Source organism: Camellia sinensis, chromosome 2, assembly GCF_055761805.1.
Source record: "Camellia sinensis isolate YWXY chromosome 2, ASM5576180v1, whole genome shotgun sequence".
Lineage (NCBI taxonomy): Eukaryota > Viridiplantae > Streptophyta > Magnoliopsida > Ericales > Theaceae > Camellia > Camellia sinensis.
Window position 1 is genome coordinate 93,010,462 of NC_138962.1, and position 27,778 is coordinate 93,038,239.

At 36.4% G+C, this 27,778-nt stretch overlaps 1 long non-coding RNA gene across 11 annotated transcripts; it reads left to right on the top strand.

Moving 5' to 3' along the window:
* Window positions 1-17,510: 17,510 nt before the first annotated feature.
* On the top strand, window positions 17,511-26,741 carry LOC114260161 (uncharacterized). 11 transcript variants are annotated; one of them, XR_014361356.1, is made up of 13 exons: window positions 17,511-18,016; window positions 19,393-19,913; window positions 20,678-20,757; window positions 20,945-21,201; window positions 21,293-21,427; window positions 21,508-21,663; window positions 22,145-22,207; window positions 22,288-22,408; window positions 23,869-23,990; window positions 24,131-24,210; window positions 25,050-25,157; window positions 26,109-26,147; window positions 26,265-26,741. It is a non-coding gene; the product is annotated as an uncharacterized LOC114260161 (long non-coding RNA). The 11 variants fall into 11 exon arrangements; XR_014361358.1 differs by having other exon boundaries at window positions 20,962-21,201; XR_014361357.1 differs by having other exon boundaries at window positions 19,393-19,530; window positions 19,875-19,913; window positions 20,678-21,201.
* Window positions 26,742-27,778: the final 1,037 nt, after the last annotated feature.

The window sequence follows — 27,778 nt, forward strand, 5'->3', positions numbered from 1 at the left end:
ACCAATTTTTTGGTCACCAAAGGGTAACAGTAAAACTATGGCTATTATTTGCCGACTAAATTTATTTTAGTCGGCAAAAATTAGCATACCACGACTAAAACAAACTTTAGTAGCCTAACAACTAGACTAACGCCAACTAATATTTGTTTTGGTTGCCTATTATGGTATATTTAGCGACTAACATTTTTTTTAGTCACCAATAAATAATATATCCCGACTAAAAAAAAAAATTAGTAGCTAAATCCTAATCCAACGCCGATTAATGCATTTTTTAGTCACCAAAAATTGCACTTTTGGCGACTAAATTCCTTTTAGTTGCCAAATTTGATCGCCAAAAGTGTAAATTGTTGTAATTAGAAGTGATTACTTTATGATGTGTATTGTTTGTTGGAACCATCTAGGTTGTGATGTTGTGTTGGTTTGTGTTACAGGTGTTGATAGGGTCGTAAGCCTGTGGACGCGGTCTTGTGAACATAGACGAAATGCGGCGATGAGGTTGAACGAGGGAAATCAGGGAGGCAACACAATGAGAGGGCGGGTGTTGTTCAATCAAAATGATGATGCTGGCTGTTCTGGGGCTACTCATAAACATCAAAAAAACGCGACTGAATTTTCATTCCAACGTAATGGGCATTGTGAAACTGGTGTATGAGGTCAAACTTCGTGAAGTGCATTTGGTTCATTTAAGGAAGACCCCTTTCTGGTTAATGTTTGAAACGATACTGATAAATCAGCTTGACCAGACGAAGTTCTGGAAGGGTGACGATTTGGTGGTCAGCATGATAAAGTGTTACAACATACGGCAAGGAATGTTTGTTATTGGTGGTCAAGCTGTTGATTTGACCGATGAGGACATGAAGTTGTTGTTTGGCTTGCAATGTGGGGATGCTTTTCTGGATTTGACGCCCAAACCAAGACCGTCGTCAGATTTCGTACAACGAAGGTGTGGAGGCCCGAGTTGGATTACTGCAAAAACTTATGAGGGATATGCCAACTGAAGTAGCAGCGGGAGATACACCACGTGATCATGAGGACACACGAAACTGTTATACCTGTAAGTTTATGAGAAGTTATTTTTCGCAACCTCTGGAAAGACAATAAGCTGGACGTTTATCCGGTACGTTGAAATTTTGGATACAATGAGGTTGTACGATTGGGCTGGAGCGATACGTAGCGCACTGATGTGTTCAGTTAGGGATTTCGATAGGATGCCTGAAAAAGTGACCGGATGTGTGGTCGCGTTGATGGTAAGTATTTTAGTGAATATATGTTTGGTTGTTTACTATGATTTTGGTCATTGGTAGTTAATGTTGTTTGCATGTGTGACATATTAAGTAAGCATAACGTGTTTTTCATTTAGTTCCTAGTTCTGGTTTTGTGAGCACACAACGATAGTTAAAGCAAAATTGGGGCACATGTTCCCCAGATTTCTGAAGTGGAACATTGGAAAATTGGTAGCACGTGCACAAGGCGTGAAACTTTCTGGGCATTTAAATTTTGAGGTAGAGTTTGTTTGATTTGTGTATTGTTGGTGTTAATTTTCGTGATATGGTTCTCACCATTACCCTCCTATGACATTGTGTTTAACACATTGAATGATGGTTTCATTTTTGTTGTATGTAGGTAATACTAGGGCCACTGGTAGTTACGGAGCACGAACATGGCATCCTACAAGGGTTTGGGTTGTGCTCTAATGAATATATGGACATGATGGTTGACAGTGAGCAATTTGAGGCTGGTGGGGTTCGTGGACAGTGTCGTTCAGTTAATATGAAGGGGACGGGGTGTAGTACTAAAGTAAGGGGGGATTTTCAAACCACCCCCACATTTGATGGAGGAGGTGTACGTTATCAGTAAGCAGTGGATGGCGAGGGTGCATGTCACGTTGAAAAAGTAAGAACACCGAGATCCGGTGCTGGCAAGGTTGTGGGATCAGGGATTAGTGTTGAAATCAGTAAGGAGTGTAGGGTATTATTATTATTTTGCCCCCTAAACTTTTACTAATTAATTTATTTATATAATTATATTAAAATATTGGGTCAAAGTTGATGGTGGGGGTGACGTTGAGAAAGAGGAACTAATGTTGAAATTGAAAGAAGAGGTTGCTATGTTGAAATAGAAGAATGAGTTACAAATAGTAACTCTGGTTGGAGGGTTCGAGAGCATATTCAGAGTAAAAGACGAAGAAATCAAGAAACTGAAAGTAGAAAATGTTGACGTTAAGGAAAACTATATTGTGCCTTGCAGAGCAAATGGTAGATCAGGCCATGTACAATGTCACGCAACGGTATAATGGTGTGAATGTAGAGACAGGTGGAGAGATTTTTTCAATGAGGGATAATATGGTAGGAGCGGGCAAAGTGAATAGTGGTGACCTGGCCGTACTCGATGATGTAGTGATGAATGCAACACCAATAACGTCTGTGCAGGGCAGTGCTCGCATCAGCGATGTAGACATGATAGTGGCTGTGGGTCAAGTTATGGATCATGATGTGGTAGTAATTAGTCCCCGTTAACCTGACTGGTGGTGTGGCGGGGGATGGTATGAATTCATTTGTTCGTAACATTAAAGGGAATGTGAGGAAAAATCTTAGGCTGTGTTTTGTTGTATTTTCAAATTAACTTTCAACAGGTGAATTCCTGCTTGACGTTTGGATAGGACACTCAAAATATGATTCCGCATGTTAATTCAAATTACGGGTTGAAAATCTGTTTGGCATCTCGTAGTTCATTTCTCCGTTTTCAACGTGTTTGTCTTCTTCCTCTTTTGCTCTGAAAAGCTTCCCCTTCCTTCTCCATCGTCTCTGAAAATTTCCCGTGACCCTCGTCTTTCTTTCTCTTTTGATCTAAAAAGCTTCCATGTCTTTCTCCATCGTATCTGAAAATTTCGTGTGAACCTCATATTTCTTCTCTGTATCAAACATCAGACATGGAAGCTTCGACTATGTGATAGGAAATTGAAGGGGAGGTGTGAGATGGGATGACCGGCTGGATGACCAGCCGGTTGACCTCCCGATTGTCCCGGTCCGACTTCCTGCTCTTCGACTATATGATGCTAAGGTTCAGAAGGTTCAGGTTGTTTTTATTTTTTTTATAGAAATGCTGAGGTTCAGAAGGTTCAGATTGTTTTTTATTTTTTATTTTTATTTTTTATTTCTTATCTATTATTGTTTTATAATATTAATAATTTTTTAATAATATTACATCCGTATACTGAATTACTAAATTAATAACGTGTAATAAATGAGAAAAAAAATTAATAATGTTTTGTAAGGTTTACGTTATGATTTGTATTTTAAAATATTACACTTAGTGTATTTATGTTAATTTTTATTAATATGTATTCTCAAAAGTTGTTCACTTTAACAAAATTTTAAAAAAATATATAAAACGTATTGTAGAAGATGTTTGTACAGGCGTAAAAAATGAATTGATAGAAAATTTAATTGACACAAAATAATTGACATAGATTTATTTTAAAATGAAAAAAAAAATTGAAAAAAAATTATTCAAAAAAAAATTACTGAAAAAAATTAATTGAAAAAAAAATCAATTTTTAATTTCAGTATTTTAAAAATAGTTTGGTTATTACTGTTAATAAAAAATACGGATATCGATATATGAGTTGTGTGTTTGATTATAAATTATTGATTGAATTAAGTTTTGAAAACTATTTCCAAAACACATCACCAAACAAATTTTCTTTTTCACATGTCACATCAAACTTTCAAAACTTAATTCAAAATACATCTTCAAAACACATTTCAACACTCTATTTAAAAATCATAACCAAACAAATTTTTTACACTCAAATCATAATTCCACAACACACAAACTCAAAATACAACTTATACTCTCAAATCATATTTACAAAACTCTACCAAACGCTACCTTAAATTACCAGACGGGGGCGGGCGCATAGAGTGGACAATAAGAGGGAAGTTCAATGGAAGCGACCGGCGTTCATGGGATGAACAGTGGAGGGTGTGATGATGTTATTGACGTTGATGAGATTGGTGAAGTGAGTAAGAGTTTCTTAGGTTTTGGGATTACCAATCGTAACACAGTGTGGAGAATGTTATCAGAGGGGGAGAAAGGTATTATGCACAAGGCTTATGACAGATACGGTGATGGTGAGTACGTGTGTGCTTCATTAGTATTTGTACAATCATTGCGTTCCGTGTTGTATTTTATTTGAAATGTTTGTTCACAATTTGTGCGGGTGACAATGTTTCTAGGGTGGTGATGTGGGTTGAGCGGGTGGATGGTACTACAATTTACTTTTTCGATGTCCGAGCCCTTGTACGACAGGCTAGCATGCAAAGGAATGTAAGTTGTGGTCACTGTTTGTAGTAAATGATTATCATAATATCGTTGAATTATAATTCATTTGCATTTGTTTGTGTTTTTTGGGGGGCTTGTTTTTTAAGTAGTTGTAATCATTATTTGCAAGTGATTGATGCGTATACAGAGATGCTTACCGATGAGCAGGATATGCTGAAAATGCGGGTACTGATTTCCCGAATAAGTCATATTTTTTCAGCAACATATGCTTGGTGAGTATGCACAAGTGGTATGGAGTATTATGGTGTTTTCCACGCTTATATGATTCTACTTTGTTGTTGGTTTGTTGTGAGTAGGACATGATTAAAAATGTGAACAAGTCGGCGAGTTCCAAATACATGATGAGTAACCTATCTGCCGCAGGAGATGCACGATACATTCATTTCCCAATATGCCACCTTTCACATTGGACTCTCGTCGTGTACGATACCGATGATGGTAGTTGGAAACATTTCAACTCGGCGCATAATAGGCATGTTGACAGGGGTGGGCATTATGATGAAGCTATTGCGTTGGTGAGAATTTTGACATGGTGTGTGAATTAAATGTTATATTTAGCTAGTTGACAACAAATATAATGTAATTGTGGGTTGTGTGTGATTGGTGCAGAAAAGAATTGTTGTTGAAGTGCAGCGGGAGTCGTTAGTAGCTCATGGTTTGTTTGACGTGATTGGTACGCAGGAAGTGGAGACGCCAGTGGAGTTAGTCGTGGAATGCCCACAACAACGTCTAGAATCGTAAGTGACTAAAAAAAAATAGTTTGTATAAATAGTGGTAGTAATGGGTTCCTTAGCAATACATGATGTGTGTTTTTAATTTTTCGTTTGACTTCACAAGCTTTATTGTGCGATTATAGTATGCACTATCATAACACAGCATGTGCATCATATGGATGCAATTGTAGTGTACTCCGGGCAAACATAGTGAAAATATTTGTCGGCGATCCAGTGAGAGGGGTAGCCAGCAACAGAGGGCAGACATTAGAATGATGTGGAACTGAAAATAATTTTAAATTAGTTTTTGGGATAGTATGAAGTATTTGGTTATGTAGTACAGCGTTTGATGTTATTTTTTGAACACCCAGGAAACGTGTTACTGTTGGTTTTACATAGGTTTTTGTTGACTGCCGATTTTTTTAAACATGGATGATTGCGTTTTGCATGTTATACGTTATGTGTGTTAATACGTTACGTTTATGAAAATACAGGAATTGTATGAATTATGGGTGTGTGGATAATTTGTAATTTATAGTGGGTAGTTGTATTTGGCTGTGTTTATGAGGTGTGTGGTTAGTATGTGGATGTTTTGTATGTTAGGGAATGGTGATGCGTTGGTGTACAAGCATGGGTGTGGCATTGTTTGTGTCGAGTGGGGGCTGTTTTGTTCGCGTGAAATGGTGTCATTGTGTGTAGGTATGAAAGTGAAATAATGGGTTGTGTTTATTGTGTGGGGGTCGAAGAATGTTGTATAAGGTGAAGGGGTGACATGTCAGGACAGATGTGCATGTGTGTTTGATGTTGTTGATATAGTGGTAGAGGACAACAGGGTAAGCGTATGTGGTATGCCATTGGACTGCACGTGAAGCATGTATGGTGGTAGAAATGCAAGTGGAAGTAAATTATCGTAGTGGTGTGACGTTCTGTGTGAAGTTGAAGTGAATTGTGTGGGTTTCAGTGGATCACCACTCTCAATTAATAATAAGGACAATAGTTCAATGTTGTATGAGTGTGTCTGTCTGAATTTTTTAAGTACGTGGGTTTCTTTTACATTTTTCCCAACTTGGCATACTTGTATCCGAATTGTGTGATTTTGTTTTTGAATTTTGATAGCTTGTGTGGTACAATCCAACTGGTTGTTACAAGTGTAAAATGTGTTGTATGATGTAGAACAACCGAGTAGTTTATAATGTGTAAAGTTCGGGTTCGTAACGAATTGTTATGATTTAGTTCCAGGTTATAGATAGGATGGCATATTTTGCTGTACAATTGTAGTGAATTATGTAGGTGTGTGAAGTTGGGATGGTCGAACAATGTGGTGAAAAGCAATTGCTGTAATGTGTACATCGAGCGTTGTATAACAAAATAGGGTGTGCCATTGCATACTTTTTATTTGATTGCCTTACAAATATGGGAATATAGTGTTGGCAAACATAAAATGTACGCAAATAAATATTTATTTGGCGCTGACGCAACGCATGTACAAAAATATAAAATACTTAGATTAAATGTTAGGACTGTGACAAGTGATCTAAATAGGCTCCTTGCATGTTTTCTTGTTGTGGCTCCCCATGCGGCCACATCGGCCACAACAGATCTGTTGCACATGCTCTCCCTTTGACAATATCCTCTTTTTCTTCGGCCTGCCCGGGGGGTGTTTCATATCTGGAGGGTTGATGACGTAGTCATGTGGATCAAGTGGTGGTTGCTCGACGGTTGGGATTGGGAAGATACTTGCAGTGTAGGTCGAACGGTATGTGGAAACATAAAAGTGTGGTTTGACAAGATCATTCAAATGTATACTGCTCTTCTGAACGGCGACCATTACATGTGCGCATGGGAACCCATTAAGTTGCCATTGAAAACAGGTGCATGTTTGGAGAGAAAGATTCACGATTACTGACGGGAACGAATGGACCTCATATACGTCTGCATTTGCTTGACTTACTCTCAATGACCTCCCTTTGTTGAATGCTTTATCTAAACAGGACTCCATTTTGGGACATATTGCACCAATCCATGTTTGGGCTGCGACTCGATGTTTTGCAATTTGACGCATTATTTTCGCTCTAATGCTGCCAACCATCCTAGTGATTGGAAAATTGTGAGACTCTCAGATCCATGAGTTGAATGATTCTGCAACATTTGAGCATATCTCGCCGTATCGTCTTCCCCTGCATTGAATCATTAGTGCATGTGATACGTTTGACATGACATTGTGCACATGAATGAAAGTTGGCATAGTGCATTACGTTAAATGTAGTAGTGTAACATGTACCAAAAAAATGCATTCGCCCAATGTTGTGGTGGTGAGGTAACAAGGAATTCGGATGCAACACCACATCCAAATTTGTGGAACTGTTCCAACTTAAGGTTAAAAATGCGGTTACTGTTGGTGCATATGCACAGTGGCGTAATTTGCTCACCAATCCAGCCCGGTGCATATTATTCATATAATGTAACCTGTCACATAGATTCCTTTGCAGATGCTGCAGACAAAAATCATGTTCGACGTTAGGGAAAACAATTGGTATTGCATCTAGTAAACTGGCATTCCGATCCGAAACAAATGTGAGTGGTCTGTCCCCATTAAGCACATTTGCCAGGTGTTGTAGAAACCAGGACCAGTTTACCGTGTTCTCCGAGTCGACCACTATGTAAGCTAGTGGGAATAAACTTGTAACACATGTTTTCCATGTGACTAGTTAGATGACATGGTGTAGTGCACGGTCTGGGAAACCTGTTAGTTGGTTATGATTTTGCAACGTGATGGTATGTGTGTGAGAACTGATGAAGTATTACGGACTGATGTGTTGACTTTGATTTTAAAGGAGGTACGAACCTTGGTTGCCGTCCTTTGCAGTGGCAGCTAGTAAGAATTCTTTGAAACGGCCTTTGAGGAATGTTGCATCAAGGAAAAGCAATGGACGACAATGAATGAAACCGTCGATACACCCTTTGAAAGATATGAAGAATCTTGTGAACCAATGGGTCTAGTCGTTAATGTAACTACTGGGATTGTGTTCCATCACAACGCCGATGTACCATCGCAAATGATCAAACGATATTGAATGTGCTCCAAATAGTTTGCCCCTCGCTTTTTCAACTCTAAGCCACGTTACACGGTAAGTTATGTCCAGACCGTAGTCTTGTTTTATGTCAAGCATAACTTCAATTGGGCGCGTGAGTGGCCTATCATGTATCCGTTTGGCCATGATGTCGGCCACCAAGTCAGAACCAACGAGCGGGTTTTTCGACATGCGTACAGCCACACCGCATATGTGCTTACTAACCCATTTGAGGAGGTAGAAAAACCCATTTGTCTCTAGTTTCCGTGCATGAATCATCCATTTGCAGCCCTTCATTTCAATCAGTGTGCAAATAGCGGTAATTTGTATTGAGTCATTCTTTATGTACTTGGACTGGAAACCGCACTCAATAGCGTATTTGCGTAGGACATTGCGATATTCAGGTGCGCCACCTTCAAAATGCTGTCCTATATAAGTAAACCCATGGGCCCATGACTCTGATAGGAATACCTTGTCATTATGGGGGCAGAAGGTTTGCAGCAAGTCGACCTCGTCATACATGTTGAAATTGTTCAACACCCTCCCTTGAAGAGGTGAAGTAGTTTCGTTGACACGCTGGTCATTTGACTGTATCCATGTCCCAGTCCCAGCATCTTGTTTGACAGTGGCATCGACAATTTGTAACTTGAATGAACGAGCAAAACAAATCATGTTCTCCATGTCAACATCATTTTGCAACATGAATGCATTATACCCCGGTATATTGTAAAAAATAAATCTTCCCCAGGACCAGCTCCTTGAATTTTGAACAAACGAAATTAACCAGTTTGTCATAGGTGTGTGGCGGTTGTGGGTTATAGGCAACATTTGTAGATTGGTAACAACACATAAGCATCATAAATGCGTCCATCTGCAAAAAGGAAATTCACATCCGTAAACAAGCACACACAATTGGGGGGAGTGAAAAAATGAAATGCATACAAAAATTACGACCGATACACTCCACAACATGGATTAAAAATTGCAAATGTAGTAAGTATGACGCTTGAAAAATTGAATTAATACAACTGAAACAGAGGAAAATATGGAATCGTGTTGGGAACGGTTGTTTTAATTACAAACTTAACGAGTTTCTCGTCGAGACCCCGATTCAGGTGGCATGTAAACATGGCTAAGTCCTTCAGCAAACGTGTACATGTACACAACGGACGTGTATAACCAAAACGTGACAACAGGGGGAAACAATGATCGAATAATTTTCTGAAAATGTGTGATCATGAGTGTGCAACAGTTCCATATCAACATGACGTATACATGGTGGGTGGTGAGGTCATTAGAAGTGGTTGCGTAACGTACCTCGGCACGTATGCCAGTGAACCACGTTCCCCTTGCTACGACGACAGTGAGTCACGTTTCTGTGCAGCAAACCAAGTTCCCGTCCCTCATACCAAACAACTGAATCCAAAGTAACCCTAATCCCACTCTAAAACCTATGTAAACGGCTTCCCTCACCCCCCAAGAAAAATGGGATATGACATACCAAAAAAAAAAAGAATAAAATCTCCACAAATCATGGCAGTGTATATTCGTCCAGCAACACCCCCAACCCATTCAAATTAGGACCACCCAGTAACAAATTATGCCACAAACAGACCTGGCAAACAAAGAGAAAACCCGTAGGACCAAATAGATCACAAGATACCCAAATGGGACTTTCCAATAATTTCCCCAAAATAAAATTGATTTTACACTTTTTATTATTTTGTTTCGAAAAGTATGAAATTGAAAATACGACCAAACTTAGGTGATTAGGTAATTCTTCCAAATGCATATGAATATGTTAATGGGATTTGGGGGAGTTTGAAGATATAGTTGGGAGGGAGGAGGATCCCCTCCGGTCCATATTTTGAATTGGAGAGTGTTGTTTAGGCTTATGAGGCCCATCACGGGTCTCAATTTAATAATATGAACTATTCATTTTGTTGTGTATTTTATTCACAAACAAAAAAATTAAATTGATCTGATAATTGTACTGCATTTTTCGCACAAAAAAATGAAGATAATTATGTTTTTAAAAATAAATTATACATTTTTTTTATGACAAATGCAGTAAATTAAACAAGTTACAGTTATCGAATCAATCTTCTTCTTTTTTTGTTGATGAAATACAGAAAGTGTCTGACAAATTAAACGGTTCGAATCATTAAAACGGGACTCGTGATGAGCCCTATGGACCCAAACAGTACCCTCCAATTCAAAATATAAACTAGAGGGATCCTCCTTAATTATAGTAAAATCTTGATGGCAAATATTTTGTTAAAAATTCGATGCCTAATTAATTCAGGCTAGTTTGACAATTGATAACATTTTTTTTTAAAATAAACCTTTTCTAAAGTCTTTCCAAAAAAAAAAAAATTCACTTTTAGGTCCTATTGGATTAGAAGTCTTAAATAAACAAATAATATTTTGCAAAATGTCTACTAAAGAAAGAATAATTTTTGAGAGATCTATTTATAAATCTCATTTAAAGGATTTATAGTATAATAAGTGCACAAAATATTCTTATATTCCACCTAATCTCATACATTTGAACAGATATTCCAATAGGTCTTTTTTTTTTCATATTAGAAGTATTATGTAGACTATTTTGCCTTTGTAATTTTTTTTTATAATATATATATATATATATATATATAATACCATACATCTAAGAGAGAAAATTATTATTAGATATATTTCATTTATGATATATGTATAATGTATATAAATATAGAAGATTATTATTCTTAATATTTTCTTTGCCTAAATGTAAGGAATTCTCTTGATCAAAGATCATCATTCACCATTATTTTACAATGTCATGTCATGGAAGAACATTTGGAAAAGAAACTTTGTACGTGTAGACTGATGATAGAGATGATGAAGGACTCGCAACAAAGATGATAGTAAACCGGAGATAAACAATCTTTTTTTTTTCCACTGTTATACATAAATCATAATCTCTAGGATGAAACAGGTGTTATCAAATAGGATGAAACAGGTGATGCCCAAGATTATTAGTGAGGTTCAGTCAGCTTTTCTGGGTGGTCGGAACATTATGGATGGGATTCTTATAGCTAATGAGATTGTTGATGGATGGAAAAGATCCAATAAGAAAGGTTTGGTTCTCAAATTGGATTTTGAAAAGACTTATGACTCAATCAATTGGGAGTTTCTCTTCAATATGCTCTCAAACTTTGGTTTCGGATCTAGATGGGTGAGTTGGATGAAAGCTTGTGTATCCTCTGCTAAGATTTCTATTTTGGTTAATGGGTCACCAACGCCTGAATTTTGCCCACAAAAGGGCCTTCGTCAAGGTGATCCATTGCCACCGTTTTTGTTCAACATTGTAGCAAAGGGTCTCAATATATTACTGAGCAGGGCAAAAGAGTTAAACTTAATCAATGGGGTAGAGGTGGGGTCCAATGGCTTAAGAGTAACTCATTTGCAATTTGCGGATGACACTATTTTGTTTTGTGAAGCTAAGAAGGAGGAAGTTTGTAATATCAAAAGAATTTTAAGATGCTTTGAGATGGTTTCGGGGCTGAAAATAAATTACCACAAGAGTGTCATTTGTGGTGTTGGGGTTGATGATGGACTATTGCAAGAGTTTGCCTTTAATCTAAACTGCCTCTATCAAAAGCTACCTATAATGTATTTAGGTTTGCCATTGGGGGTCAACCCAAGTAGGAGAAGTACTTGGAAACCTGTTCTTGTCAAACTTAAGCAGAAATTGGCTAATTGGAAGAGAAGACTACTTTCTTTTGCCGGGAGGTTAACTGTGATCAAGTCAGTTTTGTCCAATTTACCGGTTTACTATTTATCATTGTTCAAGATTCCTGTTGGGGTGGCTAAGGAGATTGAGAAAATACAATCAGCTTTCTTGTGGAGTGGATCAGATCTCAGAAGAAAAGTGCATTTAGTCCGATGGGAGGTAATTGCAAAGAATAAGAATCTAGGTGGTTTGGGATTGAGGAAGATTAGAACATTCAATGACTGCTTGTTGTTAAAATGGTGGTAGAGCTTTGGAGCTGAGAATCACACACTCTAGAAAGAATTGATATGCGCAAAATATAATGTTCAATATGGGAAATGGTTGCCAACTTTGGTAGGTAGAGGTTCTAAGATCTGGACTGATATAATTAATGTAGCTTTGTTGAATCCAGACTTGCATAATTTATATATTCATAATTCTCATATAGCTTTGGGAGATGGGAGTAGAGTTCACTTCTAGTTGGACAAGTGGATTGGTAACATGTGTTTAAAGGAGGAATTCCCTAGACTCTTCTCTCTATCTAATAATAAGCATGGGGTGGTAAGGGTGTTTTTGAGAATAGGGGTGTAGCTGATGAGTGGAACCTTGAGTATAGAAGAACTTTGTTGGCTTGGGAGGAGGAGGAAGTACATAGATTAGTTTGTTTGCTCAAACGTGCACCAGATCTTTGCAGTGAAAAATCAGATGTATTGAAATGGGCAGTAGAGTCATCTGGACTGTTTAGTGTAGCATCAGCATATAAATGGAGTGAATCCCTTCTTGGTCCGGTTATAGCAATGGCAGGCTCTATATGGAATAATTTTGCTCCTCCTAAAGTACAATTTTTTGGATGGTTGGCATGGCTTGGTAAGGTCAAAACTTCCTAGTTCCTTCACAGAATTGGTATACTTGATGGGGGTGTCAATCTTGAATGTGTGTTTTGCTATAATGATGTTGAAATTGTGGAGCATATTCTTCTTGTATGTCCTTTTGTTTGGAGGCTTTGGTCAAACATTGTGCGATGGTGGGGCTTTCAATGGGTCATGCCAGGTTCTGTAGATGGATTGCTGCAGTAGTGGTATGGGTGTAGTATGTCAAAATTGGAGAAGAAAATCTGGATGGTCATTCCTATGGCAACTCTTCGGTCTCTCTGGAGGCATAGAAACGAGTGTGTTTTCAATGGACTACAACCAGATTTTGAAGCTTTATGCGACATTGTGAAAGTTTGAGTAGCTTTGTGGACTAAGGCATCGCCACTACAGGTGGCAGCTTCTGTAAATGATTTGGTGTACAACTTGCAGCAGGTCAAGTTCTGCCTGAGGAGTGGTGGTTGAGTGTGTTTTTGTTATGGGTATTTATCTCAGAAAAAGCTGCGGTCTACTCTGGTGTCTGCTCTGCTATGCTTGTTGGTGTTACCTGCAGAATTGGTTGAGATGAGCTACTGGTTTTCTACTTCCGCGGATTTGGTGTGGGTATGCATCTTGGTGTTGAGCTACTCCTCCTCCCAAGCTACTGGTTTATTTGCTACATTTGCAGATATTTTTTACTACTGTTGTGCTGTTGAGCTTACTGGGTCTCTATTTTTCTATCTGTTGTTTGCTCTGTTGTCTGCTCTGCTGTCTGCTATGTTATGCTTGTTGGTGCTACCAGCAGAATTGGGTATGCACCAAGATGGTGGTTTGTTTGCTACTTCTGCAGATTTTTCTACTTCTGTTGTGCTGTTGAGCTTTCTGGTTGTTAGTATGAACTGTTACCATGGGTAGACTGCTGGCTAAAACAGATTCTGATTTGTTTGGGTGGTGTATTCTGATCTGTTTGCTCTGCTGGTTTGTAAGGCCTGGTTGGTTCTCTGCCTAGTTGTGTCTAGCAGATGATGTCTAGCAGCATAGCAGCATTGGTTTGGTTTTTGGTCTGTCTCTCTCGTTGGTTCCTCACCAACTTTGGGGTGCTAGCAAATGATAGGATGGGTTTTTTGGTGCCAACCTAGTTGGGATCATTTAGCTCATTGTGATGCTCCTGCACTCCTCTTTTCTTTATTGGTGTAATTTCTTTCGTACCCTGTACTAGTTTTTACATCAATGAAGTATCTTTTTTGCTGATCAAAAAAAATAGATCATAATCTCTACGTCGGTTTGTGTAGTCATCGATATTGTGTAATTTATTTACCAATATTATGCCAGAGTTGATTGTATGTAGATTTTTCTATAAAAAAAATGTCAATATATATGAACTATTTGATGATTTTTTATATATTGTTTGATGATTTGTTATATATTGTTTTTTACTCTACTTGTTGGTTGAGTAATCATTTTTATTGTCATTGAACAATCAAAATAGTCTTAAGAATGGATAATTGTTGTTATTTTTTATTATGTATTAATTTAAAAATATAAACAAGTGCAGAAAGTTGAAAGGATGATTTGGTCATATTATACTAAATAGAACCTAATGAAATATATATATATATATATGGATTAGATGAAACATAACTCTTAAGAATGAAATTTACTAACAAAAGCTCCCATAATTTTTTATTTTATTTAAAGATTTTTGGGTCCTTGATGAACTTTTGTTGGAATTTTTCAAAGAAAAAAATATGTTTATTTTTAAGATCTTTCTAGACTTAGAAGGCAGAAAAAAAAAAAAAAAAAAAAAAAAAGTGGCACAATTAAATGTTGAAACAAGTACTTTGCAAATAGATAAGCGTGATTATTTGATACTCTTGGAGCATTGTACGGCACCACATAACACTTAATATTTAATATTTGTGAAATAACTCTCCAAAATCCCAATAAAAGTATTAGTCCCACAATTTTAATTAATAAATATTAGATTGAAACACTACTTGGATTTGTTCCATGGTAATTTTTCCACACATCGACGTGAGAGAATGATGTACAAATTTTTTTGATGACGTGACGTGAATTTTTGTACTCTTTTTATTTTCAACCAAATCATCCATCAAATTCTATTTATAAATTATTTTGAGCAAATTACATACACGTGAGAGAATAGTGGGGAAAAAATCATAAACGCATAAAGAGTGCAAATGCATCTATAGTGGAGTGCAAATAAAAGGCTATGAGGTGTAAGTGTCACTTGCACCTCTCTATGTGTTGATAATTTTTTTGTCCCTTATCTCACATGCATGTAGTTTCCCTAATTATTTTTCCAATCAAAAATAAGTTTTCTTTGGTTTAGTTAGGCTCGTCTGGAATAATTTTTTTTAACTTGGTTAAAATGTTTCGTTTGAGATAAATTTTTGACTTTTTTTTTGTTTAGATTTGATTGTTGTGAGAGAAAAAATAAAATAATTATTGTTTGAATATAACATTTTGTCTTACTTTAACTTTTTAATCTATTTTATCTTTTTGTTGCCTAAATTAACCCAACCAACATGCCAAATAAAGCCTTAAATAGTGGTATGGGCTAGACAATAGAGCAATCTTGGTCAGTATTATATTTCCAACTCTTGTAACACTACCGATCATAAGATTTTGGATGCTAATTCTATAATCAGTACCATACAATAAAATTTTACCCACTACATTGTAGAAATTTGAGTAAAAGTCTCTTGGCATAATTTTAGTGGTTAAACCAAAATTTACTATTTTTTCATATGTAAAATTTTTTGAAATCAATTTTTCACGCCTTGAGACATGAGAAATGCAGGCCTTATTTTTTAAAATAATTTTGCCCATTTTTTTTTTTTTTTAAATCATTCACAACATCATTTCTATGAAGTATATAGACCTCGCAAGCATCTTTCTTTGGTATTGGTAACGTTTTATATTTTGAATGTCACAGGTCTCATTTGTCAAAAAGTCACCATTGTCTTCATCTTGTGTGCAGAGAAGGCGCAATTCATTTTTCTCTGTTTAGAATAAAATAAAATAAAATACACAATAAAATTTCAGTGCGATGAAAGATTATACAATTCTCTTTTCCACCCACCTTAGAGTAGATACAATAATTATTTCTTGATGTACTCAAGAAAAAAGTTATCCTGAGAGGGAGTAATTATTGAATATAATGGTGATATCACATGACGATATCACCATCTAACGAATATTGTTGATTTGCGATAGAAATTATAATATTATTGGGTTAGTGGGAGACACGAGTTGACTACCTAATACATTTACAACTTTTATTGGTTGGTAACACCATGTACGATACCGTTACTATTTTTTTCCTAGGAGGAGGAATCTCCTTCCATCAGTTGGTTCTATACTAATATAATGAGCCCTTGTAGTCAATTCATAGTTGCTAACTTGCTACATAACCATATCAAGTGAGAAACCCATACTACAAAAAGAAAATTCACAATTTTCGGCGAAAGACCAAGCCCAAGCCCACAACCCAAACCCACAAGCACAAAACTTGCTGATTTAGCCAAGTTCAGATGCTGTCTTACTCGTTGTCCATGTTTGAGCAACACTCATTTGATGACAACTTCCAATCTTGTCTTGAAATAGGAGTGGATTTAAAATTATCACTATAAAAGTACATATGTATATTTTAGAGTACAAATCCTTATAATTTTTAATTATTTCAAATTATTAGGGATGCGGTCCCTTCTTTCGCACCCCTAAATCTATCATTGTCTCTAAACTTATTCCCAGAAAAGAAAGAAATATATATATATATATATATATATCATGCTGTAAGTTGAAATTCTGAACAGTAGTGTGTCCAAAGTGGGACCAACCTGGACAATGAATTGAACAAAAACAAGCTTGCATGTACTAGTCCAGAGCTGAGCTGTGTCCTTCCAATTTCAATTAATATTCTACTTCCCCCTTTGAATAATAATGTATCCATGTAGCTATCTCCCCAACCCAACCAGCTTCAAAGCATTGGGTGTCTCTCTCTCTCTCTCTCTCTCTCTCTCTCTCTCTCTCTGGTGGTTGTGGTCCCCTAACCCTTCAGTAACATCCAAACTTTCGTTCACTGCTACAAATGGGGTTGGCCTTGCTTTCTTCCATAACAAGTCAATTTTTGTATGTTTCCATCCCAAAGTTCCAAAACTACTATCTACTCATTCACAAAGAGGCATCAGCAACTGACAAGAATGAATCAAATCAAACTTGAAAAGTGGCAAACATGTACCAGTTAAAATGTCTTCCAATCATTCATCGCAGCAATGCAACGATACTCCATGTAGCGTGGACTGTGTTGAGTATGCTTATTTGGGGGTATGAAATTGGATTTCATGCATGGAACCAGTATTAATGCCTTTTCTTAGCTTTCTCCAGAAAGTAAGGTATTGTGTCCACAGAATTTGTTTGTTGGTGGCCACTGAATCCATGAACTATTGACAAAGTCTTGCCCAAACTGTTTTGGGGTCACTAACCCAAATCAGGCAATGTGAGCAACTTTACTATCCAAATGGGAATGGTATCACTACAAGAATTTACACATTTGCCGACCAAAAAAATTTTGGTCGCAGAAAAATAACATTTTTCGTAGCTAAAATTTTTTTCTATTACCGACCAAATTTTTTTTGTTGCAAATAAGTAATTTTTGGTGACCAAATTACAATTTTTGTCGCCAAAAATCTGGGCGGGAGAATAAAATCTGGGCGGGAGCTGAATGATCTTTCAGCGACCAATGTAATGTGGTCGCTGATACCAAAACGACGTCGTTTTGGTATCAAAATTCCCATACAGACATCAGCCGACCAAAAAAAATGGTAGGGGATAATTTACTAATTCAAACACATAAATCCTAAATACGCGCCTCTTTCACACACCTCGGTCGAATTCGATCAAAGCTCAGTTGCGCCAATCGACCTTGCCGTCCGTCTGCGCCGCCGTCCGTCTTCGCCATTTCTGATTCATCTAGGTATTTTTTTTCAACTTATATCCGTCAAGGTGACGATCGATGTGGAACAGAACTGTATTAGTGTTTACAACAATGGGGATGGTGTTCCAGTGGAGATTCATCAGGAGGAAGGGGTTTATGTGCCCGAGATGATCTTCGGGCACCTCCTGACGAGTAGTAATTACAACGACTTGACGAGGAAGACGACCGGTGGGAGGAACGGGTACGGAGCAAAGATTACGAATATATTTTCGATGGAGTTTGTGATCGAGACTGCGGATGGGAAGAGGCAAAAGAAGTACAAGCAGGTATATACAGATTTGTGATTTTTTTTTTTTTTGTAATTTTAATGGCCGTTCTTGGTTTTGAAATCTTGGGTTGGGTGTATTGATTTAGGGTTTTTAGTGTTTTTGTGTAATGGATATATATGCTGTTTTAGATTTTTTAATGTGGCCCTTGATTGCTTGTTGAATTTGAGAAAGGTTATTTACAGATCTAGGGTTTTGGTAACTTCAGGATTTGGGGTTTTATTTTCGAATTATAATTCTTAAATCTTTGTCTGCGAATTACTATTATTGATTAGGGTTACTTCAGATTTTTCTTTGTTGGATCTTGGGGTTTTCCTGATACTTTGAGGGATGCTTTGCAATTATTGATGTTTGGATGTTTATCTATACAATGCAGGCATATCTTTACTTTAGGGTCAATGAAGATGGCAAGTTCTATTTTATTTTATTTTATTTTTTAAAAATTCTGGTTATTGATTATCCTATCCGATCCAATTCAATAGAAATAAACTAGGGACTTTGACTACAGAGCACTTGGATTTTTGATTTTGAAGTTTTTCATGTGGAATTTAGGTTTCTGTTAGGGTTCTGTTATTGGTATGTTGTTCTAATGTGTCTGAAACTTAGAATGTGGCATTTCCTTACCTTTCCTGTTTCCAACTCTGAGATATACCACACGAATTTTTTTGATAGATAAGATTTAGCTCATAGTTTTTTTGATAAATAAAGATTACACTCTATGCAAAACTAAGACAAATAATTTAGGTCATAAATTTTACACAAATGTCAATGTGTAGTGGTTAAAAAATTTCTTGTCCTAAGGAATACTGGATACGTAAGTTGTCCATCTTCACTACAGATGTGACTATGTGTGGCATCTTCATCCAAATTCACTAATCACCTTTTTCTTCTTTACTGGACCAAGTCTGTGAAAACCAGGAAAGTTGCCAGAAAAAATATACAAGAGCCAATTATGGTTACTATGAAATTCTAACTTCCATCTTAGAATTATTGAAATGTGCTGTTCTTCCTTTTTTTGTCCTCGAATATTTGTGTGCACATCCATGGTGCAAGATAAGTTAAGAAATTAAAGAATCAACAAATGGTATGAACAAAATACCAAAATACACCAATCCCATGTGCAACCTCTCAAGAAATTGATACATTAATTCTATGAATAAAAAGTACAACATATATATGATGACCTATTAGTCCTCTTTTCTTTTCACAGATGATAATACATATTGGTAGATACACATTTAGTAGCACTTTACATGATGACCTATTAGTCCTCTTTTCTTTTCACTTTTTCGCTATTGAAGTAATTGGATTTGAATTTAATACGGAATGATAGATGACCATATGGAATGATTTTCTTTTTATCGTTTAATTTGTAGGGCATCATGATGATGGGACTGAGAGTTTGTGAATTACTTTCTGCGGTGTTGTTCTGTTGCTTCATGCTCCTTGGGAGATGATTAACTACATGGGTTTGGAAGAGGCAATGCCTTTCAAAGGGATGTAGGCTAACTCTGGTTTGTTTTTGCTTGTTTTTTTTTTTTTTTTCCCATTTAGGGCTTCTTGATCCAGTTCACTTTCACTCAGTTCTTCAAAGATAGTGAGTGTTCAGGATAATATTTCTATGCTACAAATAAGTCCACCATTCCCAACCGTTACAGGATAATGATATATATTTCTATTGTACAATTCAAGCTGTTTAGATTTTTTTTTTTCAATCCAGAGGAGGAAAGAAAACGAACAAATGGATTTTATTTCATTCCCACAACTCACAATTATACTTCACATTGTCTATGCATCATATACTTTGATATTGATTACAAAGCAACTAAATTAATGGCTATATTTTTTAATTATGCAGGTGTGTAATTGGCTCTTCGCATTTATTATGTAAATGTTGGTAATTATGTCTTCTCTGCATGTATGTATGTTAGTAATTATACAGGCGTGTTCAATTGTTTTTGAATCTGAATCAAATCTTTTCAGCTGAATGAGTCGGCTAGGATAGACTTGGATGTGGCGAAAGCGGTTGAAGAGGGGCATGCCATTGAAGGGAGGGGATGAGATTGGAGTACAACTCTAGATTGTTTTAGTAATCTAAATTGTCTTATGTTGCTCTGCCATGTGTTCTGATTTTTATGCTTGCCGTCCTTGTACATCCTTCTTCGAATAAGAAAAGATAGTGAAGAATACACAGGAGTCCTTCCAAATCCATAATGGGCTGGTGCTTATTTTGTTTGCATGGATTGATAGAATATCTAATTGCCTTGTACTTTATCTTTTAAAAATTTGTCTGTTAATGTTTGTTAAGTTTCCCATGATTATCATTTATTTCAAACTGGGATGGTCAACATAGATCAGCAGGTTATAGATAAATATTAGGACAATGTTTTTCCTTGATAATAAAGTCCACAAAAACCCTATTCATCTAAGCAGACTATAACAACTATCTATCCATCTCAGCCTGTTAATCTCCAAGGGAACATAGGGTTAATCAATTATTGTGTATGCCATTTTGCACTGATATTGATATTATTAGCTTCCCTGTGCAGTTTTTCAGGCATCCTACTTTTCTTTTGCTGCTTTTTTTTTTTCATTTTTTGATTTTTGCTTTTTGGGTGAAGAACTGTTTGTTAAAAATCAGATTACTTCTCTGATTCGCAGATTGCTATGACCCCTTGGATCCAAATGGTAATGTGACAGCTACCTTCGGCATTCTCCAATGGATGGTTGATGGCTATGTGGTTAGTATCAAAATTAATAATCTGTTTAGGACTGCTTTAGGATGTTATTTGGGTCAACCATGCTGTCAATTATTTTATAAAATATCTTGCAGCTGTTTTACATTAAAAATTGGTAAGTGTATGTGCATCTTATGAAAATTGATTAATCCCATTATATTATGTTCTACATCTGATGAGTCCATTATAGTTTCTAATTCCATCTAGATAAGTCTACAAACCTCTTGGGTAGAACTCACCTTTGAAAAGAGGCATGCAAGAGGAGGATGCTCAAGAGGCAACCGACGTCCTAGTGGCCCATCATTCCCAGCTAGGTGACCCTATCTCTTAGAAGTTACAACCCTGCACAGGTTGCTCCATCCGTGACTCGACCACTGAGTAGCAACCCATGTGATCCCATACTCAACGTGGTGGCTAGCTCTGATACCAAATAATATGAATCCTTAGGTAAAATTCTCTTTAAGGTCACCATTTAAGCTTTCTTAGAGATCATGTGTCCATGTGATGATTTATATTGTTCCCTACCATCTTTATGCAGTTTGAAACAGACTGTGGTTGAAAGCACCCTGTCAATGAATGAAGATCTTTTGAATAGCAAATACACAAGCATTGAGTATACACAAGCATTGACACAAGCATTGAAAGCACCCTGTCTTTGGAATCTCTCTCCCAGGTAAATAAACAACAAGCATTGAGTATACACAACTCTGAAGATAACAACAACATGGGTGTGTTCCATGGAGACTTGGACAGATCAGCAGGAGTACAAGTTGCTAGTAGTGCTACTACATCAAAGAGAAGACGAAACGACCTTAATGACAATGACTATGATGCAGCAGAAAGATCCAGTGGAAGTCCTGGAATTGATGATCAAGAGGACCTCCTCTACCTCAACAGCAAAAGGCTTAGGTAAGTATCTCTTATAACTCAGTTACAGTTTACTCCAAATAAAAATGTCAGCAACTCCCACTCCCACTCCCACTCCCACTCCCACTCCCACTGCAAATTAGAAAATAAAATTGGAATAGACATAACCCATTTCAAATGAGTCAAAATTGGTCTAATTTCAAATGTACTGTCTAATTCGTTTACACAATAGTAGTTTCTGGGACCTCTCAAGCACGAAAAGCTTCTTCAATCCTATTATAACTATTCTCTTATAGGAAAAATAATGTACTTATAATCTACAAATAGATAAAGCAAAACTTATGTATATGCACAATGCAAATTTTATTGTCCAAGATGTCATGTATGCATGTATGTACGCACTCTTTCATCCATAGAGGGAGCCATGCATGCATGTGGTATTGAATATTGGAAAGTATGACCGATGAAATGAAAGAGTCATGATTTTGCATGAAACTTATAGTTTCTTTCTTTCCCTTGGTAGGTGCTCCCAAGATGGGTTGTTTATCATGAATTGGTTCTGACAACCAATGAGTACATGCGGCAGGTAAACATCAATTTTGTTTTTGTACCCCTTTCTCAAATTTCGCAGATAGTATAAAGTTCCGTTACGCAATGGTTCTGCAGGAGTTATACTTTGTCCATTAGAGACTAATTTGAGAAGTTGAGTAACAGGTTACTGAATTAAAACCTGAATGGTTGGTGGAAATAACTCCTCACTATTATCAGTTGAAGGATGTGGAGGATTGTACGCTTTCTCTCTCTCTCTCTCTCTCTCCCCAAAATGACATCTTCTGTTGCTTCAGTTGTGTGAAAACCATTCTTTTTCAAATTAACTCAGTTTGAATTTAACTTTACTTTGAAGTTTGTGGTTTTAAGAAAAGCTGGGATATCTTCCTTGAATATTGCAAAGGATTTAATTTTTTGAAACTGTATTGATGTTCAAAGCTCTATATGTTCTTAAATGAAGTCGTTAAATGTTTTTTTGAAAAAAAGTTCTGTCACAAAGTTTCACAGAAATTTTATTATTTGCGAGATGTGATTTGTAGCTTTTAAGTTTGAATTTTAAATGGTAGCAACTATGCATGAGAAGAGGGAAAGAAAAAGAACATGCACTATGGTTATAAAATTTCTTAACAAAACAAAAGGGTAGATGCACCCTATTGTAAGTTGGGTAGTAGAAAGGTCTTGACATTTTTGTGTTCTGAACCTGCTCTGATTTGCTATTGAACTAGATCACCAATTTCTCCAATATCCTCCTATGTGCTTAGATTCAGAAGGTGCAGAAAGTAAAACTTGTCGAACAACCCTTTATACAGTCATATTCGATTCATGCACAGGCTTTATTAAAAACATCATGCATGCGCAAGATAAAAGTTCTTTAATTGGATAGCACTCTCAAAGCAGTCATGGTATTAGTTTGAGTTGTTGATAGATTTACCTGTTTGCATATTCAATGGACAATTTTATCTGTATCAAGATCACGTAGTTTCTTTGTAGGATGATTTTATTCAACACGTGGGATTTGATTTATTTTTATTTTTTATTTATTTTACTTTTTTGTTGTTGTGTTGAATGATTTTAAAGAACATTTCTAATATGCCTTGGGAGTTGAGGAGTGTGCTTATGGGTGCCTATGTTTGCTAATATGCCAAAAAGTAACCAACGGGCTAATTCGATTGATAGAGAAGTTGACGTTATCTGTAAGACTATTAATTGCGAAGATCTGGTGCTACTAATCGTTGCTGTCAACCTACCTCACAAAAAATCAATGTAAAACAGATGGAGCATAACCTACCCCACAAAAAATGCCACCTTAGTTGGAGCCTTAGACCCAAACTCCTTCCCAAGAAAAAAAGAAAGATCAATGTTGACTGCTCAAGACTTTATAATAAGTTGTTACTTTAATGCATCCCATCCTCTTCCCCTCCAATGTGGAGAATGGCATAAAGGCAGCCAAGAAGATCCACCAACTCCCCACAGAAAGTAATATCCTAGAAAATTTGACTTATCTTTTTTGAGCACTGAGGTAGTCACTAATATCAGTTGTCCAGCTTATTATATTATAGGGCACTGTCCAAACAATAAACTTTTTTTTTTTTAAAGAACTGGACATGTCAAAACAAAATGACCTGGGTGAGAGGCTTCAGTCATATCAGCCAAAAAATTATTACTAGATTTGATTGACATTTCTCGCATATCCTGCAGGTATTGTTTAGATTGATTTGATGCAGGATTGGACACTATCTTTTATTGCATTCTCTACATCATGAGCAAACCAGTCTTGTCTAATTGTAACTTTTTGGTACTAAACTGCCTTGTGCTTAGAGGTAGCTACCTAATACATATAGAATCCTTGTTAAAAGTTTATTGAGCACTGAGAATTTCATATTTCAGATCTCTAATTGGAACTTTTTTGTACTGAACTGCCTTATGCTTTAGTTACTATATCATTCATTGTTGCTTGTAGGTCGGTGATCCTCTTGAGAAGGCTGCACTTAAGGGAATAGAATGGAGTTATAAATCTGCAGAGAAGGCTATGCCGAAAAAGTAAGCAGCAACATTAGTTGTCACTATTTAATTAGTACTCAATTGTTGTTTGTCTTGGTCTTTACATGATATAAATTGTTCCAATCTTTAATCTCTCTTGCACCCTCAATTTGTTCTAACTAATGTTATTTATCACTTTTCTTATTGTAGTTAGGTATCTTCAATGTTGTACTTATAAAAAGAAAATGATGAGGGAAAAAATATGCTAATGGACAATATGAAAGGCTAAATTTTATCTTTACTTGTGAAACAAATCTGAATCAAAGGCCGGCTGCCCTCATTAATGCAACGGAAAATATATTTCCAGCTCATTTGCACAGATACAGACTTGAACACATATGTATAAGTGCTCCAGCAGTGCTTTGGGCCCTAAATGTGTTGAAATCTGATGCTCCTCCACTCTTACTCCCTCTACTGCTCCTGCTCTTGCTATGTGAATCAGTGACCTAAGCAAGGAGCACCATTTTGTTTCTTTTCCATTGAAATGGTCAAAATGTTTACGTTTCTTAGGAAATCAAAACGAAACATAAATGAATACTGAAATTCCATTGTTTCCACCGAAACATACCAAAATGCACCAAAACACATGAGATAAGTGTGAATATTTACTTGTTGCTCGCTTGATCGATAATAACTCCAGTTCCCCTCTGTTTGTTGTCTTGCATATTTAGGTTACATGGACTAGAAACAGTGACATTATAGTTACTTGTGCAGTCTATAATTCATTGTTTAATGAATAATTGTTTCCATCTCTTGCTCATCTTTCACTTCATTGGTTTTTGTAAAAGGCTATTATGTTAAGTTTTTCCCAATCCTAATTTTATTTTCAACAATTTCAGGGGAGGTGGCAATGTTGTACAGATTGTGCAGAGACACCACTTCGCATCTCACTTGAAACGGATGGCAGTTGTTGTTCGTGCTTTATAGAATTTCTTGCTTTTGTGAAGGTTATCTGGTTGCCCGTTTTCTTTTCCTACTTACTTTCAGATTTTGAGTTGATGCACAAAAGTATAATTAATAAATAGACGTACTACATTTTAATAAACAATATATGACTTGAAATTTTGAGAAAATGTTGTAATGGTTTATATAAATAGACACCACTACATTTTCTTCTTCTATATAAATAGACACCACAGCTACATTTGTTTTTTTTTTTTTTTTTTGTTGATAATTAACGTTGTAACATACGAAACTACACACACTCCAATCAATGTGCTTAACATGGTGCATTTGGAGGGTGTAAAATTGTGTCATATTGAAGACCTACAAATGGATATACATGGATTGAAAGTGATGCACTTTGCACCTTTCGTTTTGGCTCTTCTGGAAGTCCTGTGATTCCTCTCTTAATTTTATTGATTTTAGAAGAGCTTAGTTATTACTTTAAGTTTTGCTTCGTAGACGTCTTGACCAAGTTATGCTGCTATTGCTTGTGTGTATGGCCTATCTGCTGCTATCTTGAGGCTTAAATCATGAGGCATTACTGATCTTAATGATGGCTGACTCTATGGCTGCATAGGTCTGCTCTATTGCCTATTGAACAGAGTTGTTATGCTGCTGATTGCTGATATGTTCAAATACAGTCTTGGTTTCTGCTGTGTTGTAATCAGATATGTTTAGGCTATTCTTGGCATTAGGACTGAGATGCAGGTAAATCTGTCACCAATATTTGACAGATTTGGTTTCTGTTGTGTCTTTAAATTTGACATCCTTGGGATGAGCTGAAAATTCAATATATTTGTTTCTCCTCTCTTTTGACCCTTCCACCTGGTTATGTTTGCTAGCAGAGGCATATATTATTGCTTGTCCTTGAGCCATTCAATTATCTCTTCTAGTTCTCAATTATTAGACTAACTGGATTCTAGTTGAACCATTATTTTTTTCCTTTTCCCCAGAGTTGCAAGACATTCTCCCTGGAATTATTAACCAATTGGGTATGTGCAGTTGTGTTTCTTATAATATCATTTTCTTTTATGTTAAATGGATCTGTTTATTCTTAACATTGAAAAGATTCTCCTGATGTGTTTACTCACTGGATTTCCTTCTTTCAGGGCCCGATAACTTGGACAACTTGAGGAAGCTGGCAAAGCAGTTCCAGAAGCAGGCACCTAGTGCCGGTGTTGGTGCCAGTGCAACTGCTGCGCAAGAAGATGACGACGACCAGGTTCCGGACCTTGTGGCTGGTGAGACCTTTGAAGCAGCTGCAGAGGAGAGAAACTTAATTTTATTGAGACCTCGTGGCTCTTAGTTATTACAAGGGAGGATTAAATATTTAGGTTCCACAAGGTTCCACAAGGGAGGATTAAATATTTTTGGATGGATGTGTATGGATAACAAATATTAGTAGTTTTATTTGTTGATAGCTGCGCATGGATAACAAATAGTTATGTTTCAAATTGTTATGCTAGATGGATGTGACTTGTGAATGAAAACTTAGAATAGTTGTATTGTGTCGAATGTTAATGAATTATGTATTGTGTCGAATGTTAATGATTCAGTTAATTTGAATGATGCTTTAAAAGTATAGGTTTATTATGGATTGAATGAATTATTAGGAATTATAGGTGTATTGTTTTTCTACTTTGGCGACCAATTTATTAGTCGCGACATCCAAAATAATTTTTTTTCACAAAAAATGACAATTGCCGACCAAGAGTTTTGGTCGCAAAAAATACATCTATTGCCGACCAAAACAGCTCTTTGTCGTGGATATTCACTTTTGCCGACCAAAAGTTTTGGTCGCGAAAAGTAACAAATGGCGACCAAAAAATTTGGTCGCGAAATGTAATAATTGGCGACCAAACTTTTTGGTCGCGAAATGTGACAATTGGCGATTAAAAAATTTGGTCGGGAACATATCACTTTTCGTGACCAAAGTGTTTTGGCGACAAAATAAATTAGTCGCGGTAACTAAATATTTAGCGACAAAAAATTTAGTCGGCAAATCCAACTTTTGCCGACCAATCACAATTTTTGGTCGCGAATTACTTTTGCCGACCCTCAATTGGCGACCAAAGTAGCGACCAAAAAAATTGGTCGCGGATAATTTTTGCCAACCAAAAATAGACTTTTAGCGACCAATTTTTTTGTTGCCAAAAGTGTTAATTCTTGTAGTGTATTCAGGGCAATATATGCTTTTAGCATAAGGATTATTCCTTTTTTTTCCTTTTTCATTTTTTTTTAAATAACACATTTTTTAAGAAACAACAAAAACTAGTAATCAAAATTTCAAAACCTGACAATGGGTGTTTTTGAACTTGTCATTATTTTGGTGTCTGAAACACGAAAAATGAATAACAAATATAAAAAAAACACAAATAACCAAACAAGCCCTAAGTTTCAGGTCCTATACCATTGATTTGGTAATAAGTCCAGGAATTAACAACCAAAGAAAATAACAACTTGAGGAGTAGAAATTCAAATTTGCTTTTCAAATAAAACAAATTCAAATTTGCTTTTCCCGCTCAAATTTGAGCTATTGGATCAACTCACGATACATCTCTACCGTTGCAAATAGAGAGACAAGAAGAGAGCTCAAGGAGAGGATCTCAACTCTCAAACATTT